The 21957-nt window shown below is 41.2% G+C and overlaps 1 protein-coding gene across 1 annotated transcript in view; it reads left to right on the forward strand.

The window, feature by feature from the left end:
- The first annotated feature begins 21809 nt into the window (after window positions 1-21809).
- SOCS5 (suppressor of cytokine signaling 5) overlaps window positions 21810-21957 on the forward strand; it is a 32572-nt gene continuing 32424 nt past the window's right edge. The window contains exon 1 of the mRNA XM_041477041.1: window positions 21810-21937. The gene's annotated coding sequence lies outside the window, so the exon portion shown is untranslated. The remainder of the gene's footprint in view (window positions 21938-21957) is intronic.

The following is a 21957-nucleotide window of genomic DNA, read 5'->3' on the forward strand; positions in this document are numbered from 1 at the left end:
CATTTATTTTTGTTTCAGTCCATTTTTATTGTGTTAAATGATCTGATGAATGCAAGGATCTACTAATAAAACTAGGGGCAGGAACAAGCCTTTCTCTGGGCCTGATTGCGCCCAGGTCCCCGTGCAAACTATTTGACAGCATTATCCTTGAACTGTGTCTAGCTGGGCTGTGGCTGGGGGACACAGGCCCTGAGGCCCTCTGTCCTCACAGCTGTCACAACGTGACGTGACCTACCCCGTGGTCTGTGGGATTCACATTCTCTGAACCTGAGAGAAGCAGTGAGAGAAGCAGAGAAGAGAATGATCAAAAAAATGCTTATCTCATTTGCTGCTCCTGTGTTGTGCCAAAGTAGAAGGCAATATGGAGATTTTTTACCCAAAGTGATGGTGTTTCGTTTCCTTGGCCTATCAGGGCCAAGCACATGTCCTGACTGTCGGTCAGGAGACAGACACGAGATTTTGTTCAGTTGAGTGCTTGTGCAGACTCAGTTTAGATGTAGTGTAATATAGGATAGAATAATATAGTATAATAAAGGAATTAATTAGCCTTCTGATATCAATGGCATCAGATGCATCATTCTTCCCAGACGTAAGGCAAAAAATAGCACCGATAGTGGTCCACTCTCATCTGTCCCTCAGAGCCAGCTCAAGACCCTTAAGCATGTCTTGCCACAGCCCTCTCTGCAATGAAGCACCCTGTGTTATGTGGGTCACAAGCTGAACACGAGTCACCGACGTGGCAAGATTGCAAAACCAACAATGTTCTGGGGAGTTTTAATAACAGGACCACACCTAAGCCAAAGAAGATAATTTTTGGGGTCTGTTTAGCACTGTGTTTTTCTTCCACATTTGGAATAGAGAGCCAGATTTTGGGCTGTGTTTTTAAAAGAATGACAAACTAGAGACAACTGAGAGAAAAGTTGACAGGCAGTTCAGAAACCCTGAGCTGTGAGAAAGGATAGAAGGAATTTGGGCTGAAAAAGAAGAGGAAACTGAGAAAAGGGAAATTATAAGAATCTGCTGAGTATGTTTTCAGTTTTCATGAAACTGATTCCACTGGCTTTGTACTACTGTGGGTACAAAGTTAAGAAATAATTACCTTAGTTTCTATCCAGATTTGGATTAGCAATTAGAAAAAAATGTCAGGTTAGAAGGGCAGTGAAGTAGCATGAGGGAATGCTGCTTGTGATTACTGCAGAATCACCTTAACTGGCAGCTGTTAAGAAATAAGCATCTGTCAGGAGTAGTGTGATTGACATTATTCTGTGCTGATGCTGGAGCACAGGGTAGATGATACCAGAAAATCCCTTCCAGCTATAGATCTCTAGTCTTGTTAATGCTATTAAACTTCAGGAAAACCTGTATTTACTTTGCTCAGATGGAGTGACAGCTAGACAGGACCTTTCCCATCAATTTAACAATATGCCTAGGCTTTTTTTCCCCCCCTAGAGCTGGCATGCCTTGGCTGCCTCTGGATGTGCAAATCGCAGTGGTGGCAGGAAGCCCCTTGTGCCTGCCTATGAACCTGTGAGTGCCTGTCTTGGACAGTGACTGTGCTGCCTTAGTCCATCCATTTCTCACTTCTGTCCCAGACCACTGCACTCATTCTCATCAGAACAAAGGTAATCTGAGCTAATTCAGAAGTGTGCACTTGTACTCTGTTTTGTGTCATACACAGATCACAGCATGGGGTTTAAGCACTGTATTGCTTTGTCTCAGTAAAGAGACAGTAAGAACCAAATGCAGTTAACCTATTTAAATGTTTGTATCATGTGTATTTTTAAAGTACAGACCAATATAGAATGTAAGGTCCTGTGAAAGATATATTCCTCACCGAACTATGTGTGCCAGGTAGGAAGCACAGGGGCAGGAGTTTATACTTTATTGTAAAGTGCTTAAGGAGTTCATCATTTGCCCAGAAATCTTAAAGTCAAAAATTAGCTTTTTCTATCTGATGCAGAAGCAGGAGAGAGGGGCAGGGGGGAAGTTACTTATGCTGAGTGTACATTAACAAGAGGAAGATGAAATGGAGCCTTAAGAATGGAACATTTCATATGTTCCAATTTATTTGCTTAATCCAGCTCTTTGCTAGAGAGACCATGCATCCAACACAGAATGTACATATCAGAATTCAGTACTAAAAAGGATCTTATATCTCACCTCCTGAGGTGTTTATAATTGTCAGTCATCCTGCAACTGATAGGAAAAAGAGAACAGTTTATTGTCTCACTGTGTCTTGAAGGTTTTATGTGCCTAGACTCATTAAACATTGACCTTGTCACATAAGAGCTGAAAAAAGGAGGGTAACATAGCAGATCTAGCAGTCCTGCTGTATGGTATTTTAAACAGTAAGCTGTAATATTTAATAAACCAAATACACAGACTTCCAAGTGGCAGGAGAGAAAAGTAATGGAATAACTAGAAGTACATCTGGTAGGATAGTTTCTTCCCTTTCTGTCATCTGTAAGGAATGTTCCCAAGACAATAAATTTAGGATTCAACTGGAAAAATGGTAATTGTTTTCCACTCCTATCATCAGGAAACTGAAGACAGAGCAAAGTACTTAACTCCTTTTGTCACAACAACAGATTGAATGTGTAGCATTCCCCACACCCCTCTTGCCCCCAGATTGTTTGCTTAGTGTTTGCATTCAGGGAATTTAACACTTTAGGATAAGTATATTGACTGTATAGGCAACCTGAATGTTCATGAATGTAAAAAAAAATTAAGGCATTGTTACCTAGGGTTGACTGTAACTGCATGTTACATTCTATGCCCTTTATTTCAAGTTGACCACTCTACAAGATAACAGCTGGCAAAAAATTAGGACTGAGAGGGATGTATTCAAAGTTCAGGAGTAACTTTCCAGCTATAATAGTTCAGATTCTGGCAAATTCTATCAAATATTTCAAGGAAAGAGAAACTCCTTTCTGAAGCACACATTGTGGAAACACTGAGGTTCAGTTGCCTAATCAGAAGCATCTGTTGTCTTCTTACACACTAAGCAGACTCCGGCTGCTGCTGCAAAAGGGCTTAGAACACCTGTAAGTCATTTCAGAATTTTCTTTTTTTTAAATTTCATTTCATTTCATTTCATTTCATTCCTTGATTTCTCATTTCATGAAGAATTTTAATTTCATGAAATGAAATGAAATGAAATCTTGAGACATCCATTAGTATACTTCCACTAGATTTCGGTTTATTCCATTCCATTCCATTCCATTCCATTCCATTCCATTCCATTCCATTCCACTTCTCAGAATTTTCTTTTTTTTTCAGTTTCATTGGTTTTCATTCTATTTCCTTTCCTGCCCTTTCATTACACTTCATTCGTTGATTTCTCCTTTCATTTCCTTTCATTAAATTAATATTCTTCATTTCATTTTCTTTCATGATATGAAATTTCAAGATTTTCATGAGTATCATTTCCTTAAAGTTAGGGTCATTACACTGCACTTCATTCCATTCCCTTTCAAAAAAATAACTTCTGAGCATTTTCTTTTTTTTTTTTTTTCATTTCCATTCCATTCCATTCCATTCCATTCCATTCCATTCCATTCCATTTCCTCTCATGTCTTTTCATTTCACTTCATTCCTTCTTTTCTCATCTCATTTCCTTTCATGAAATGAAAAATTTTCATGAAAAAATACATGAAATTTTGAGATTTTCATGAGTATAATTTCATAAAGGTTTCGGTCATTTCCCTAAACTTCCATCCATTCCATTGTGTTTAATTGTTTTAATTTCAGAATTTTCATTTTTTTCAGTTTCATTTAATTACATTCTATTTCCTTTCCTCTCTTTTTATTTCATTTCATTTCCTTTTGTGAAAATTCTTTATTTGTATGAAAGCAAAAGATATCTCAGGATTTCCATGAGTATAATTTCATTGAGTTTCTGTTCATTTCACTGCACTTCCGTTAATTCCTTCTGTTTAATTGTTGTAATTTCATTCCAGAACTTTCTTTTGTTCACATCACACTAACCTTTAAACAAGGTTGGGGCTGCAGCTGAGATGCCCAGCCCCATGCATGGCCCTTATCTGAAAAGTGTGGAGGCAGAATTGTTATTAAAAAAAAGTCAAATCTCTAAGGAGAGACAAGGTAAATAATTATCTTAACAATGAGCTTTATTTTGATAAAATACAGTGTTCTGAGAAATAATTTCATATGATGTAACTCTAAATCCTAAAACCACATTACAACACTGTAAAGCTGACTGGCATTTAACTGTAATAGATCTGTAACACTAAGATGAATTTATTTATTTGAAGAAATATTAGAAATGCCAGGACAATTAATGTAGTTACAATGGTCTCTACTCTCTTGCTAAGCCCCATAGTCCTCCCTGCTGACTTTTTCTCCAAAATAAATGTTAGCAATAATAGAGGCTAATATCACCTTACAAAGCTGTAAGATCACATATCATCAGAAATGGGAATTCTTTTCCAATGAAAATAGAAAAAGATTTTCACATTCTCAAATGTCTTAGCTTTTGGCATGTGGGATAAAACCAACTCTTTTTGAAAAGTAAAGCATTATTTTATGGAAAACTTATGCTCCTTCAGAGCCTAGGAGCTACAAAATTATACTTTCCTTAAATAATTGCAACTCTTAAAACTATAATGTGACTCATATGTTTTCTAAACCAAATTTAATTAGTTTTCATAAATATCTCAACAAAAGCAATAAGTCTTTCTAGGAAGCAAACATATGATAGGAGAACCCACAACTTTTTTTCAGTGTCTCTCCACTGTAGATGAGAACAGTCAATAAGTGTTGAAAAACATTCCAGAGGTAGGAAAATGTGTTGTGACAGAATGAGTGGCACACAGGAGTCCTGCAGCCAGTATTAGTGCTGTTAAACTGCTGTGCCAGAACTGCTCTGTCAGGAGCAGAAGGTAATTTCTACATAAAAATAATAAAAGTTGTCAGATGTGTTCAAATTATACATGATTTCTATGGAAAACCTTTACCTTCAAAAATAGAAAACAAAGTTTGAAGATCTTGGGAAATAATTTGAAAGTCCTTTAAACCTCTCTGACTCTGGTTTTCATGCACATGAACATATTTACTGTTTCTCCTGTGCAGGAGAACTCCTCAAGAACATGAGCTTTTTCTGTATGTCTCTTAATCACTTCATTTATTCATAAGCCCTGCAGCTAGAAGGAGTCATTGCAGATCATCTTGTCTTATTCTGGCATGGTAGAGGCAGCTGGATTTCACTAATCAAACCCACCACTTCCAGTAGAAAGATACCCAGCCTGGCTTTTGAAGTGGCAAATGCCAAGGGATCCACAGGCCAGCCTTCTCCAGTTTCCCTGAAACCCTCAAGGTAAACCCAAGGGCTCTGGCCCCAAAAAAGAAGGGAGTTTACCTGTGTGGAGTGGGTGGGAATTATTCTCTCAGTGTCTCTGTTAGTGAAGGGAAGCTTCATTTATGGGACAGGATTTTTTAAATTTACATGCAGAAGCCTAGAATGAAATCTACAGAGTTGGATAAGAGTAGACTATTAAAAATTCAAAAAGAATGAAAACTCCTTTTCAAACTTTTCCATTTTGACAATATTTACTTCAGATCACAGAAGTCATGTCAGAAAACCAAGTATTTTTTTTCTGACAGAGAATCTCAAATCACACAGCAGTCCCAAATGAACAGAAAATAATAAGAATAATTTTTGTGTCCTTTTCTTGGCTCAGTTCATTGTAAAACGCATTTCAGCCAAATTACAGAAAGCCCCCTGAGCAGGTTATGAATCTGGTAAATTTTAGGCCCAAGGAAGGGGAAAAAGCTTAAGAGACATCTACAGCTAATCCCTCATATTAGAGAGAGTTTGATTGCTGCACCAGTAGGTAACAACTTACTTTAATAGCACCCTAATTTTATACTGTGGGAAAGGATGGCCAAGACAGTCAAAGAGATTTCAAATTCATTCACATTTGAAGGGAAAATTTTAAAAAATCAATTGTCTTTATTTTATGGTGTAATAGATTACTGCAGTCCTTTGTGAAACACCTGAATTTATCAATGTAAATTCAGACACTTTAAAAAGATCTGATAACTTTGTAACCATTCTGAAAGCAAAGTTTAAACACTAATAGGAATTAACATCCTCCTGACAATATGAGAACTGTGCTGCTGGCTACACATTAAAGGAAAAATTTTGTTCTCATGTGAACTAAGGCTCCACAACTCCACAGCAGTCAGCAGAGATCTCAGGATCTACTGTGAAAAAGAGGGTAAAGCCTGGTTGTGAATCAGCTCATTGCTTTCTGCTCTGCATGTGCAGAAATCATACAGAGGAGCCTTTAGATTATTTTAACTGAACACTTGATAAAGAGATAAGTCTGTTCTATGATACTGGTTACATTTGTAAGGGAAATGAATAATAGAAAGAAAATGATCTTGTGGAAAGACAAGTGAAGTTATATAGAAATCTACATTATAACTATTAAATAAAAATAATATTTAAACTTATTGAGACTGAAGCTGCATAAATACTGGAGCAGAGTGAAAGGCATTCCACTATCATGAAGGAGTTACAGAGATTTCAGAAAACAACTGCACAGTAGTGAAAGTTCATATCTAAACTTGCTATCTTGACACTGTGCATCACAAATATACAGCGAGTATTGGGAGGACAAAAAAGGAATCCATTACAAGCATTATTCCTGTTTTTTTGAAAAAAAAAAAAATCTCTGCTGTGACATAATCTGTTAATTTTTAGCATTTGGTACCTTTAAATCAGAATAAGAAGGTAATGCAATCCACCACGAAACTCAGCTAACAACCTTCCAGCAACTCACTACCAATACTGGAAAAAAAAAAAAAAAAAAAAGAAGGCAGAGTTCAACTGAAACACTGACAAAACTGAGTTCCCAGTAATATGAAAAAAGAGAGCCAAAGTGATATTCCAGATGGAGACTATTTGGATTTATAGCAGTGAACTGTGTAAAACTAAAGAAATTGTAATAAAGAATGAAAATCAATCTGACTGTTAAACAGAAGGGATAAGAAACCGTGCCACTGAAAGATGGGTGTGTTAGTCAGCAATGTGAAATGGGATATCTTTGCAATAGATTGGCTCCAGAGCTGACAATCCTGCAACATGTCAATTCTTTTGAAAGTAAAACCAGCAACTCCTATAAATACCAGATAATTTGTAGTGAGTTATGAAAACGACTTGCCCATGCACTATTACTTTACAACAGGGAACAGAGAAGGAGTAAAATAACTCTCTGCATCCCTCCTTTGCTCCGTAGGCTGGCTTTGCAGTACTGGCTCTGGAAGTCTCCTGCTCCAGCAGTGGAGGCCCCATGGATAGAGGCCCCATGCCTCAGGGAAATGGATGCTGCCGCACCTTTACACCTGAGCCCTAAGCCCTGAAGCTCAGTGACAGGATCCAGTGTGCATTCACCAATTTCCTCTTCGCTCTTAAAGGTGCTGAAGGAAGGAATAAAGAAGATACCTGGGGTGAGACAGTTTGAAATTGACTCCCTGCTGCCATCACATCTACCAGTCAGGGTCTCAGTGCAGATCAGACAGCCTCCCTCCCACTGGGAGAGCAGCACAGCTGGGAAGAGGATCCCAGGCACTGACCTGCCATACTCAAGGGCATCAAGGTATCTGAATCTTTCTTAAGGCTGGAAAAATAAATTATAAATGTATTTTATTTCAGTGTGATGTTAGGCTACATATATCATTGACACTTACAGGCTTCTTCACAGCTCAGTTTCCAGTTTGCTCTCATGTTTATCTGGTACCTTTATTAGAGACCACCTCCACCCCACACAGCTCCAGCTGAATTCTGCACTGCACTCACAGACAGCCCTTGGCCATATTAAATGTTTAACCTGGGGTGTGGCAGAACCTTTTCCCTGCTAAGGACTGAAAACCTTCTGATCACCTTTAACAGGGCACAACTTGACACACATTTTTACATTATCCAATAGTAACCAGAAAAATAAATAAAACATGTTGGCAAGCAGCCTGAAATAAAATCACAAGTCACATTGAGGCCTGACTCCTATCTCACCTTCCCTTGTTGTTTCTTTCTGTCTAATTTAAAGCATTTTAAAATCTTATTCTTCCTCAAAGCGTCCATTTAAGGCTGAGATCAGGGAGTAAAAGCCATAGGCCTGAAATGCTTTCTTTTCTCCCACTGCCTAGAGATGCACAGCATCAGCTGGAAGGGGCCTTGTCCTTCTGGACACAACCCACAATCCTGAACTCCAAAATTTGGCTTCTGCTATTTACGCATCAACCTCAATTTGCTGGCCCATTGCTGTTGTTTGCTGCTTCTGTTTTAGTTCATTCACCCACTTTTCACTCTTCCTGTGCATCCTGGTTTTTACTCCCACCTTCCTCTCCTCAGCTTTCTTCCTACACTGTTGCTCCTTCCTTTCTTCACCTTCGTAAACTCCATGTCTTGCTGCATCAACCTCTAACACCCAACAGCAATATCTTCTAGAACAGGGTTTTGGCTTCTGTCTTCATGCTCATGTGCACACACCCTTTATGTGACTCCTATTTATGAAATACATGCTTAATTTAGCAGTAGATGGTTAGTTATCTTCCTGCATCAGGTTGAGTGGAGAGATAATTTATTCACACAGGTCTCTGGAAAGGACTTGTATTGGAGCAGTGGTTGGTTCCCTACTCTGTTGTTGCTTGGTTCAGGATCATCCATGAAAGAAAGGACAAATTAGACCAGCTCTGTCCCACAGGTAAAAGCAGTGGTTGGTTCCCTACTCTGTTGTTGCTTGGTTCAGGATCATCCATGAAAGAAAGGACAAATTAGACTAGCTCTGTCCCACAGGTAAAAGCAGCAAAGGTAATAAAAAAAAACCCTAAAAACCAAAACAAAGCCAAAACAAAACAAAAAAAAACACCAACCAACCCACCAACAAAACAAATCATGCAAAAGAAAGCCAGCAAGACAAAAGTCCTTCAGACAGAAATCAAGGTTAAAGGTTTAGCAGTCAGAACAGTATCAGAGAGGAGAACTTTATATGACAAATATCACATGATAAGTGGGAAAAAGGTGAAGTCAGATGTCACTGAATCTTCAGAAGTCACATATGTTGGCTCCCTGTACAACTTCTAGGGGAAGGAAGTACTTGTATTTAAAGCCTTCTATTTCTATATTGTTTCTTAAGTTATACTTACTGCTTGTGGAGTAAGTGGAAAAGTGATCTACACCTGTTATATCTAAATCTCTCACCCTGTTTGAAGTATACCAGAACAGAACATCTATCTGACATTTTAAATTAATGAGACAGTTGTGTACTGTCTTTAGCTGTGCCACAGTCAATCAGCTCAATTCTGTTTAATACACTGTGCTCACAAAATGTGTGAAATGTTTTCTAGATAGAATGGGAGTGTAATCCTGACCTTTAAAAAAGGGTAAAATTTAGATAGCTCATTCTCACTCTTGGCATATTTTACTGCTAAGACATATTTAGCACAGTCTTAAAATTGAAACTCTCATCAGAGCTAACATAGAATGGAAAGTAGAAGTCAGTAAGAATGTCCCTAAATTAAACTGTATCAGTCTTTCCCACAGTTCCTGTGATATGTTCCAAATGGATGGTAGTCAGATGGTAATTATAAATCACTGATTTCAGTTTTCTAACTTGAGCATGGTCCAAGATAGACAGTGAACACCTCTGAAATAGCTTATACTGTCACCTCAAAGACTTCAGGAAGATGTTAGGTTTGCTGTTGTTCTGTAGGACTTACAAGGCAAAATCTGAAAAGTGTCTCACATAAGGTTTTTTTACCCCTTTGCAATTTGAGGAGGTGCTGGGCAGCAGCAGAGACTCTGGAATAATCTTCTGTGAACTCAGAAAGATGGTGCTATACTGTGTCGTTACTAAGTCACATTTGATTTTTTTTTCAGGAGCAGCACTAGAAACTTTTTTTAAAAATGAAAGTTATTGGCATTCATGATGGGGAGTGAGGGGTATCCTGCTGAGTGGATTTTAAACAATTTTTTTGATCAAATTCTATCTGTCACTAACTCACAGAAATATATTAATAGTGCTCAAAGGATCATGTATTGCACTCTTGATCCATAAAAAATATAGACTGGGTAAGTTTCCTACTTGCAGTTTCCTCTTCCAAAGCTCGCAGGATCTTGTGAAATGTTCCAGCAAATTCAGGCTGGAGTAGTACTAGAACAGCTACAGAAAGTGTTGGATACACAAAAATGGAGCAATAGGGCCTCTTCCAACAGGAAGCTTGAGAACACATAAATATATTTCAAACAAAAGTTCTGAACCTGGTGAAATTTGTGCAGAGGCTTAACATTTGACTTAGTGACTAACTCTATTTAAATCAATGAGGCTCTTCACAGCATGTAAAACTTGACACATACACAAGGCTTTACAGGATGAGGGCCAAATATTTTTTTAAGAGTGTGACTTGCTTGGAGACATTCCAGAGGAAAAAAAAACATGTGGAGCTCTCTATAAAATTGTTGGCACCATTCTGCTTATTAAATAGACATGAATTCACTCAAACAAAATAAGGTCTAGATATTTATATCAAGTATGTGGAAGTTTGTGCCTATTCCTAAGTTTAAAAAAAAGCAATAATCCTTCTAGATTTGTAGGTTGGGTTAAATTCTTATAAATATTCATTTAAAGTTTTATAAGCTTCCCTTTCTTACCTATTTTAGTATTTTACCTATAGTTCCTCTATCAGGCTAATTTGCTCTGTGAGCCAGTAAATTGCTGTAAGTTTCATGCTGACATAGAAAATAATTTCTATTATTTACTTTATTATCTTTGATGTGGCAAAACATAAAACTTCCTATCTTACCTCAAGTTAATTCCATGCTGAGACAAGAATTTGTTGTTCAATTTGCAGCTTGTATATTGAAGAACAATGTATTCATTTCAGGAACAGAGTCTAATTTTAGATCCATATTGAAGGTGTGATGAAAAGGCAAATGCTGGGAGTGTCAGTAGGACTCTTCAAGAGCAAGCCCAATATAGTTCTTGAACTATATAATGATTGTGAGATTAAAGAAATCATAGAATAGAGTTTACTGATCTAAGTGGAACCTGTTACATTACCTGAAATTATTTACGCCCCAGCTGCTATCATGCCTCAAACTACTTCAGATAAATGTGTGAGCATTATAGCTCTTCAAGAAAACAGAAATAGTCATTTGGCCCACTGGGTGCTGGACTGCTGGTGGGGAGCTGCTGCCAGCACTTTAAATAAGAGGTCAGGGGACACACGTGGAACATCTGGCAACAGCAGCTACTTTTTTTAATCACACAGGCTACAGGTCACATTGTACCACAGCTCACAAAATCAGTCACTTTTAGCAAAGCAGGTTTACTTGACCTCAAGGTGTCTTGAGTTCAGATTCAAAAACTTCTGCAGATGTAGGCAGAAACCCAGCAGGATCTTCACAAGCCCCCAGGTGCTTGCTTCGAGTTTGTTTCTCACTAGGACTGTCTTTGTAGGAATACTTTCAAAACAGTTCAAAAATATGGCATTAGGTGTCTTAAGGCACACTGCTTCAGGCTGCAGACAGCCAGATGCTGCCTTTTTGGGTAACTGGTTTTCAGCTACAGTCAGGGCAGCTGTCCCATATCCATACCAAAATCCTCTAGTCCTCCCAGTCTGGGAATGCAGGAGACCTGGGTGGGTTAATAGGGAGAATTGCTGCATCAGCCAGGTACATCATAATGAACAGAATTTCACAGAATGTCTTGGAAGTCTTCTGTGACAATCCCTGTGAGTTTTTCAACAGGTATAGCACCCCATATACAGGGAAAAGAATAGTTTCTGCACCAGCTGGGCTGGGCTTGATGCTTCAAAATCATCCTTGAAACAAGGATTCCTTCCCTTCTGCAGGCATACTTTCCAGAGCAATTTCTGCATTCCTATTTTTAAAAGCTGCACATTTTAAGATATGGGAACACATGTTCTTTGCAAGATAATCTCCAGCTTCTTCCCCACTCCATATTGTCACACTGCTCAAAACCAATGTTAATGCATTGCTGCAAAGTCTGTTATAGAAATGTATATAATCTATATGATGACTTGCCTGAGAAAAAATGGGGAATATTGCCAAGAAAGTTAATTGCATTTTCAAGGTTTCAGAGTGTTTAGAGGTAGAAGTATTAAATCCAGAGCAATGTCCTTGGAAACTATACAGCAAATACAAGGATCAGCAGAGTAGCACTAGGTGGCACTACAGTAATTTTCTCTCAAAAAGAGACCAAGCCCAGGGAATGATGGACTCAGGTCCAGCTCTGAATGGGAAGCTCAGATTTACTGTCCAAATTTTACTTGTGTGGCCTAGGGAGATTCTGAGGAATATGAGGTGTAGCAGTGTTTCCAAGGATTAAAATACAATGCCTTCAGTTGGTTGATAAGTGATATAATACAGATGATGGAGAGTGGAAAGCTACCTGAATGTTTTAATTTCACAAAGTGAGACCACAGGGTACCTGAAAACCTGTTTTGTTCAACTGAATCAAAGGTAAGCATATCCAGATTAAGTATATCAAAAAGCATCTCACTCAAAAGCACACCAGAAGTGTTAAGTGTCATTTGGGCAATCAGACAGTTCTTTGTCCGCAGGTACAAACTGCCTGTTTATAATTACAGTGGTTTGTGCTTAAAAGTCAAAACTTGACCTCCTTGACCAAAATCACCTGGATTTTGGGACCAACCTCATAGCTCACATGTCCTGTCACACAGTTAAAGTTAAATGCTGGCTGTTGCCAATTTCCATTAATGTTTCCCACAGGTGATAGCTAACATCAAAGCTTAATACATATTTTGTTCTTATAACAGTCAATATAGCTTGTTATCTCTAGAACAATGATTTGAGAGCTTTTAGAATTTTGCAGAGGTACAGTCTTTACACAGGCAGAACTGAGTGATTCTGTAACTTACATTATCAAATACATATAGGAGGAAAATAGAGCCTGTCAAGAAAGTCATACTCATTCTTGTAGGCTGAACCACTTTAAACTAAATTCATACGTTTGTGGCATTGAAAAAAAAAAACAAAAACCCATGGTCTAGCTCAGATTTGAATTCTAAAACACTGTAGAACCAGATTTATCAATCTTGAAATTCCTTTAAAATAAATATCCAAGTGCAGAATATTCACTGCAACAGCACTACAAGTTATTTTTACAATATAATTATTTTTCTATTATGCATTTCTGTGAGTTATATTTTGCCTTCTGTTAGGCTTCAGGTTCACATCCTCAAGGGTAATTATTACCTATTTCACTGGAATCAGTGGGAGTTAGATATTTCAAAGATAGGAAACTGACATGTAAATTTTAAGGCAAGTTCAATATGAATGCTTGAGTTTCTTCAAGTAAATCTTGTTCTAGTCATACAGCTACATATACTTTAGAGATATTGCCAGCTAAAAGTCCATTTACTTGTCAGTCAAAAACAAACAAAAAAACCCCTACTAGTTTGTTCCTTTACAACAAGAATGGTCTTTATCAATGGAAATAGCCTGACTGGAGACAATACAATCACTTAGGTAAATAAGCACTGGAACCAGTAGTATTTGACCATAAGCTGTGCTCTCACCCAGCCACTGTGTGAAGGTTAATTCAACGGGCTTTCATCGTAAAAATGGTGACAAGGGTTAAGAGCATAAACATCTAGCATTGCACCCTTGCTTCAAACTGTCAACATTTAAATAGCATAATTTAGTAATAAATGAGACGCCCCTTGTGCTGGAATTGGACTGTTTGCCTGTTTGCCCATGCAAGGCTAAACCTGTGGTAAAGATGAGAGACATATGATCTCCAAAAACACTTTAAACTGTCTCTTTCAGTCATGAGCCATTGCTCTTTGAAACAATTCCTGTGTGGTTCTGAGTACATCCTGAGAAAATGTTCTGGTTGTCCTACTTCTTCTAATGTGTTCTCTAATAAGGGCTCCTTTTAATCTGTGCTTTAAATCTCCTTTAATCTGGTCATGGTTTCACACTTTAAGATGTTTCCCTGAGGCCTCCTCTCATCTCAGAAGAGGCTTGAAAACAACCATAACTTGCTGCTTGTTTTCTCAGACATGTCTGTGACTCCGTTTCTGCAGTCCATGTTGGTCCTGATAGACATCCTAGATGCAAGAATGGTCTGTGTAGCTGAAGTTACATGAAGCGTGGCACTCTCAGAATTACTTGGTGAAGGTCTGATGAGACATGTAGCTAGTTGTTCCCATTTTGCAACCTGTGTGGCTTAACCAAAGTGAATCCCAAGAACCCATTTGAAATCCAAAATGGCATCTGGAAAAGATCCAGTGTGGCACGCCTGTGGGAAACAACAACAGTGCCCCAAAGCTCACTGCTTTCTTTGTCACCACACCAGAACAGGGTGACATGGAGGTGAAAGAGCAAGGCCAGCTCCAGTGGAGGTATATCATTGCCCAGCTGTGCAGGCTTGGGAAGAGCATTATGCTTGACAGATGTGCTCAGTGCATTGCTAATGACATTGGCAAACCACTCTGGGTCTGTGTGTGTGTGAGGCAGGAGATCCAGAAGTTGTCTTACCTGGCTCTATCACCAGGCATCCAACTCACCTAAACTAAACCTATGCTCTCTTAGTGCCAATGGCAAGGTAGGTAGGCTAATAAATATATTCTGTTCTAACCTAGGAGACAAAGATTAAAAAACTACTTTAGAAGGCTATTAGCTACTATTTACATGTTAGCTGAACATGTGATAAAAATTTCCCCTCATTTAAAAAATAAGTCAAACAATCGTTAAATATTTTCAAAATACAGCACATTTAAGACAATCTAATTCCCTTCTAGGTTTAATATTCACATCTAAAACTTTCCTGACTTCTTCAATTTGTTTACATCCTGAATTTTGTCCCTCTTAATTTCCAACCTAGCCTGTTTCACTCCTCCTGAGACAGTCTGGGCTACCTGGGGATCACCATAGTGCTGCTGGACTTATTGAAGTGCTTGGGAGTGTTTAGCTGCCTTTAGAAATCACATTAGTAGCCACTAACACCAACCATTACTGATTATCATCAGATTTTTATGAAAGTAAAATATCTAAATCCTAAATCCTATATTGCTGATCTTCAGTGCTTTGAAAACACAGAACAAGTTCAAAACTTCTTTGCTGTGCGGAAATCTCCAAGTGGAGTGAAGCCACCAACCAGAATGTCTCCCAAACTACCTTGTGGTAGGTACTGCCTCAGAAGAATACAGCCTGCACAGATATTCTTGGGGACTGTACAGCTGCTTTGATTTATACTCAAATTATGCTGAAAATCAAGTGACCTGGAGAACAGAGATTTTTAAAGCTATTTTGTAGGTTGTTCGGTAAAAAACCTTGGTTGGTGTAACGCAGCTCTGTTGATGCTGATGTCAGGTATCACACACAATTTTGCTTCACCTCTCTCCAACTAATGGTGATTTCTGCAGATTAAAATTGCTCTTATAAGTGCTGAAAACCAGTCTTCTGTGTTGAATCATGGAAAGCATGATCCGCCAATTCTGCAGTACAGTAGACAGTCAGAGGGACAAAGCACTGAAAATACAAGCCTGGCATGCATCTGGGTGGTGTTAATTAGGCTTCAAGCCAACCTCTTCCTACTGTTGCTGTAGTCTGAAAAATTGTGCAAATGCATTGCTGCTGAAGAAAGGAAGGAAAATTTAAAAAGTGCAGCAAACAGAACCACCGGCTCACATTAGTATTCTGCCCTGGTGAAGTAAACCAGATCCTTCAGACTAAACAGGCACAAACGAAGGTCTCCTTGGGAATACAGCTGCTTGAATAGGAATGGCTCTAATCTCAGCAGTACCACAAATGTCCTTTGAGAAAAGGAATTTTGGGACTCTTTAAATTTTTAATCGTTCCTCATTTTCCATGAAACAGCACTGTGCCTCAAGCACTCTAATAACATTCCTGGCTTGCTCTGCTCTAACAATCTGTAAAAACTCATCCAGTCAGATGATTTGGAGTTTAATATCAAATTGCATTGGAGAACATTCATGGTTGGAAGTGCATAATAATATGTTTTATTATTGCTGTAAAAAAAAAAAGAAAGAAAAGCTAGAAGAGAAATGGTTTGCTTTCATCCATTGGGGAGCTCTCCTTTGTTATTACATTCTTTGCAATGATAATTAATGATCCCACAACCAGCACTAAAAAAAAAAAAAATGTTCCCTGGCTAAAATTTTCAAAAGTAACTAATGATTTGAGGTTTCTTAGCTTTTATGTATTCAGTTTGAAATGCCTTGAAGATGGACCTGGTTTTCAGGAAATTTTAAGCACTGATTTTCTGCAAATGGTCGAGCTGCCTCTCAAAACCTTCAGACCCTGTCATTTTAAGACCATAGTAGATACTGTTTACTGGTGACAAAAGTATGCCAATTCATGAATTAGTAACAGAGCACCAGATTAGATCACAAATAAATCCATTTCAAAGGAAGGCATTTTAAAATTATACCTTCTTTGCACCTGCAAGAAAGACTTCTCAACTCTTGGGATGATTGGAAGTTACTTAATGAACAAACAAACAAGCAAAAGAGGGTAGGCTAGGGACCGGTTCTAGCAGTTGCTTTGTATTACTCAGTAAAAGAAAGATGAAAAATGCATACTACAGTCTTGGGTGGTGCTTGGACATGTCAGAGTACTTTTGAATGTCACTGCATGTGTTGTGCCTGCCTGAAGCTGTCCTGGAGCCTGGCTGTCCTTTTTCTGGCAGGAGGAGTCACTACTAACACCTATGCAAAGTGGGGAACCTGCAAACAAATCAGAAAGTTGATGTTTCAGCCTGGATGTCAATGCTTATTCAAAGTACAGAACAATGGAGAAAGGAGCATCATAGACATTCTTATTTCATCCACCCAAATGACTCAGCTTCCAAAAAAATCAGAAAGGCTTCTAGGTCTTTTCCCCAGCTCAGCTGCAGTGGAGGAGGCAGAGGAAAGCAGAGGACTGGAAAGCAAGTACCCAGCCCCTTCTGAGCTCTTCCTCCACCAAAGTGATTGGACTGGGGTATCCTGATTTCATGCCTCTCTATTTCTAGTCATGTTCAGTTAGCCCAGATTAAAAATACTTGGACTTATATTGTCCAGCTTGGTCCAGTCACTTTACCAGCTTTGCCTTTTCTTTGAAGAGCAGTCCCTGGCAAGGGCAGGTGTGCTGGGTGTTCAGGTCAACATTTCAAAAATCTATTTTTCTTCTGATACCTGAGGTTCTTGCATTTTTAAGTGCAACCTTGCCTTCTATTTATTTAGGCAAGATAGAATGTCTTAAAATTAACATGAGCCTGCTTGTGAATGACCAGATCACCATGCTGTGACTGATTTTACATGTAAGCAAAGCTGCCAGAGGTCAGTGAAAGCAAAACAGGGCAGCACTTGGTAGGTGAAGGCACTCAGCAGGCTGGCCTGCTAATGAGGGTTCCTCCATTCTTAATCCTGAAGCTGTGCCATGTTGGGATTATTTTTGTTAGATTAAGACACCAGACAAGACCTTGCATTTCTTCTACCTTTCCCAGGATTGTCCACTTTTGCTTTGCAGAGGTCTCTGTCCCTATTGCAAGTCCCTCTTGCCAAATCTTGTGGTTTATCTAGTACATGCTCATCAGCCTTTTGCTTCAAGGTATCCTTTGCTGGCAGGATTTATTCACAGACACCAAGATTTCCTCAGCAGGGCAATGAAAGTGCTTATTGTTTTACTCCTGCTCTCTTTCCTTGCTATTATATTAGGTTTTCTATTGCTAATTATCTTCTCTGCCTGACTGAAGAAGAGAGTAGGATTCATCTCACTGAAAAGAAATAGACTGGAAGTAAGGAGGCAGCATCAAGTACTCACACTTCTGATGACTGCTGTGATTCCCATGGGCAATCCTCTGGCTTGGTGTGTCACCATGGCCTAGAAAAAGCACCCTAGCACAGGAAATTGCTACCACTGTAGCTGCACCTCAGTTCCACAGACACACGGACTTCTGGGCACAGATGCTGTGTCTGCAGAGAAGGCTGCTTGCCACATCAACCAGAACTGAAAAGTGCTCTTTTGCCTTGCTGAACTCCAATTCAGTTTTACAACCCCTGACACTGAGGTTTGGTACGTGGCTGATGCTGTCAGGAGTGAGGGGAGAACAAGTACATTGACTAACTTCATCAAACTTATTAAGTTCCATCTGGAATGAAAAGGTTTTATTTAAGGTCTATGCCTGCATTTGCTTTCTCAGAATTGCTCTAGGCTTCAGAGAGGATAAACTCTGGACAAGGGAGTGGGAGAGAGTGCTTGGGGCCAGAGCTGCAGAGGTTGCCAGGGTCGTACAATTTGCAACACAGAAGCAGGATCAGCCAGGGACCCACGGAGCAGCAACGATCCAGCAGAACTGGGCTAAGGAAACATGGTTAATGTGGCAGCTCAGGGCTGGTGAAGCAACCCCGGTGGCCCATAGCACAGAAAGTGGGCAGTGTCACCCAGGAGTGGCAGACTGAGGGCACTGTGCACAGCATGCCCCGCAGCGCTGCATTGTTGGCAGCACACACCCCGGGCTGGCGGCATGCCTGGGAAATAAACACTGAAAGATGAAAGCAAGCCAGTGTGGGAGGTAGCAGCCAGCTCAGCTTCCAGCCTCTGATCACCTTCTTCCAAGTGGGGTTTCCTCACAGCATCCCCTTGTCCTCCTACAATGCACAGATCATTGCCCTCCATCAGGAAAATTAATTGCCTTATGAAAGAAGGGGTTGCCCAGAAATTTCCCCAGGGAATTGCTTTTCATTCAAGGGTATGTGCACACCCTGAGAAAGGAGGTGATCTGATTTCTTCCAATAGGCTCACTGCAGCCTCATAGTTTGGAGCACCCACAACAGTCCATGGCTTTCTCATATCCTTCCCAGTCTTACTGACAGCTCTTCAGATGCCCAACACATTAGTACAGAAAAGCCACAGCAAGTTCCATCATGCTTTGAGGGCTCAGAGCTGGTCCCTTACATCAATGCTTCCTCACAAAATCAAAGTATGTCCTACAGCTGTGTGGGTCAGATTGGTGAAGCCCGGGCATGATAACCACCAGCTGCAGTCTCCATCCTGCTGAGCTCTGCCCACAGCCTTGCTCTGCTGGTTCTAGGAATTTTTCTTCTTGTTTATAGCATGTAGCAGACTATTGCCTTTCTTTTCCTCTATCCTATCATCAGATCATTAAAATGAAACAAAGTTATAAGTTCTTTGCCCTAGTACCAGGCCAGAATGGCAGGCGTTTTCATTAGATGAAAACTGTTGGCTGAACCTTAATCCTGACAAAAATGGTAACATCAAGAGGACCTGTTCTACAAATATAAAGAGATGTAACAAATCTGTTACTAAAATGTTATACTTCTGATAAATTTTAGGTATCTAGCATAAAATTTTTTACTGCATACTGGAAATGAAAATGGTACAGTTTGCTACAGAATTGATTAAAAATTGAAACAGCCTATAAGTTGAGGTTAAAACTGACTTATGGAACTTTTATACAAGTGGAGTCAGTGTTGGATAACTGCATTAAAGACTGCTGTGGTTTAACCCCTGGCTTCATCCTCTTTATATCTCTCCTTCAGGTATTTATACACATCAGTAAGATCCTCTTCTAAGCTTTGTCTTCTCCAGCCAGAACAGCCCCATCTCCTCCAGCCCCTCTTCACAGGAGAGGTGCTCCAATCCCCTAATACCTTAGCAACTCTCTTGAACTCTCTCCAGTGGCTTTCTAGTTCCCTTGTAGTGGGGAGCTTAGCAGGTTCAGCCTCAGCAGTGCTGAGGAGAGGAGCAGAATCAACTCCCTCAACCTGCTGGCAACATGCAGCCCTGGATACTGTTATCCTTCTCTGCATCAAGGGCGTGTTCCTGGCTCGTGTTCAACTTGGTGCCTACCAGGACCCTCAGGTCCTTCCCACAAAGCTGCTGGGACAGCCCCCTGCATGTACAGGCACCTGGGGCTGCTGCTCCCCAGGTGCAGGACTTTGCATTTCCCCATGTTGCACTGTTAACCAGACCCTGGCTATGCTGGTTCTATATTTATTTTGCCTGTTGTTGCTATGTGTTAGCACATTCTTTCTTGCACTGTTTACGTAGGGCTGCCAAGTGGCAATTTAGCTGCATTTGTGCGGGGTGCACATGAATCCTTCATGAGTGCTACCCTGCTCTAGAAATGTAAATTCACACATTGACCTCATCAGTATCATTTTGAATGCAACTAACATAAATTATGAATATTTCATTATATTTTCCATCCTCTTCCAAGGTGCAGAATTCCTTATACAGTGTATTATTTCATCTTTGGGGTTTTTTTGCTGGTAATGTATATGCTAGGCTGTGTTCTGTATGCTGAAGTATTTTGTCTCTTCTTCAAGCTAATCCAGGGTGGTTACCTCAGATTCTGCTCACAGGGCAAGTGCTGCACCTTCACCTGGAGCACTTGGTGGCTTCCACTGAACTTGTTGAGATTCTCCTTGCATTTTGGGACCCCAAACTGGACACACTATTCCACAAGTAGCTGAGCAGAAATAAATAACCACTTTCTTTGGCCTACTGGCTATGCTTCCAGTGGTATGACCTGGGATGCTCTTGGCCGCCTCTGCTGCCACGACACACTGCTGGCTCATGGCTAATGTGCTGTCCCACGAGACCCCACATCCTTTCCTGCAAAGCTGCTCCACAGCCCATCGGTCCCCACCCGATACTGTTGCAGAGGCCTGTTCCTTCCCAAGTGCAGGACTTGTCAAATTTCCTTGTATTCGTCCTTGCTGAGTTTCACAGACTTCCTGTCAGGTCATTCCCCCAACTGGTCTAGATCCATTTAGACGGCAGCTCTGTCCTTCAGCACTCACTGTTCCTGCTTTAGCACCACCTGCACGCTTGTTGAACACACACTCTGTCTCCTCCTCAAAAGTCTCTGAGAAAGATGCCAAGGGAACCGGCTCCTGCCATTCTCTGCTTGCTGCTGCCTCCCAGTAAACCCACGGACCCTTCCCTCCGAGTCTGACATCCGTGCATCCTTTCTCATCTAAGTGCCCACCCTCTGCACTGTAGTGTCCCAGTGTGTCTGCCAGACACAGAAAATGCCATGTGTGTTCTGTTCCTTGGAATAGCAGCCGTCTTTCCGCGCTGGTGCAGCAGAGAGCGATTCCTTTGCCCGACGTGATCGGATGTTACTTCATCCGCACTTAGGCCGAGCCATGGATTTGCTCTCCATTATACGGAGGAAGGGAGAGGAAGCTGCTTCGAAATGGGTATCACTCCCAACAATAGCGACGTGTCTCCAAGGGTCTCCACGCTAAGTTTTTGCCGCTCCCTGCAGCGTGCAAGGAGCCGCCTGACGCCTGCAGGCGCAGTGCCGGGGCGGTCCCTGCCTGCGCAGCATCCGGCCGCCTCGGGAGCTGTACTGTGAGAAGCCAGCTTCCCACCGCCGTTCCCGTTCCGCCTCTGACGCGGCTGTCGCGGGGAATTCCAGCTCCCGGCGGGGCGGGGGCTCCGCTCGGCCGCCCCTTCCCCGCCGCCCGCCCCCGCACGTGACTCCGCCCGGACCCAAGATGGCCGCCGGCCGGCCAGCCCATTCCCGGCGCGGGCACCGCGCCCGACTCCAAGATGGTGGTCAATGGAGGCCACCGGAGACAGCCTAGCGGGTCAGTGAGAGCGCCGTGGCCCGGTTGGCTGGGCGACGCCCCGCCCCCGCCAACCCGCCGCTCCCATTGGCGCCGCGGGGGGCCAGGCCGGCTCTCATTGGCCGGCGAGGTGTCGCTCCCGGTGTCTCCGCTCCGGGTCCCGGGGAACTATTTTACATTAGGCGGAGGGAGGGAGGAAGGGGGCTCGGTCCGGTCGCTCCGGGAGCGGCACCGGCGGCGGGCCCGGGCCGGGGATGCTACGGGCGCTGCCCCCGCCGGGACGGCGCTGAGGCGCCGCTGCCCCCGCCGGGACGGCGCAGCGGTAGGTGCTGCCTCCGGTCG

Source organism: Pyrgilauda ruficollis, unplaced genomic scaffold, assembly GCF_017590135.1.
Source record: "Pyrgilauda ruficollis isolate IOZ18807 unplaced genomic scaffold, ASM1759013v1 scaffold4, whole genome shotgun sequence".
Lineage (NCBI taxonomy): Eukaryota > Metazoa > Chordata > Aves > Passeriformes > Passeridae > Pyrgilauda > Pyrgilauda ruficollis.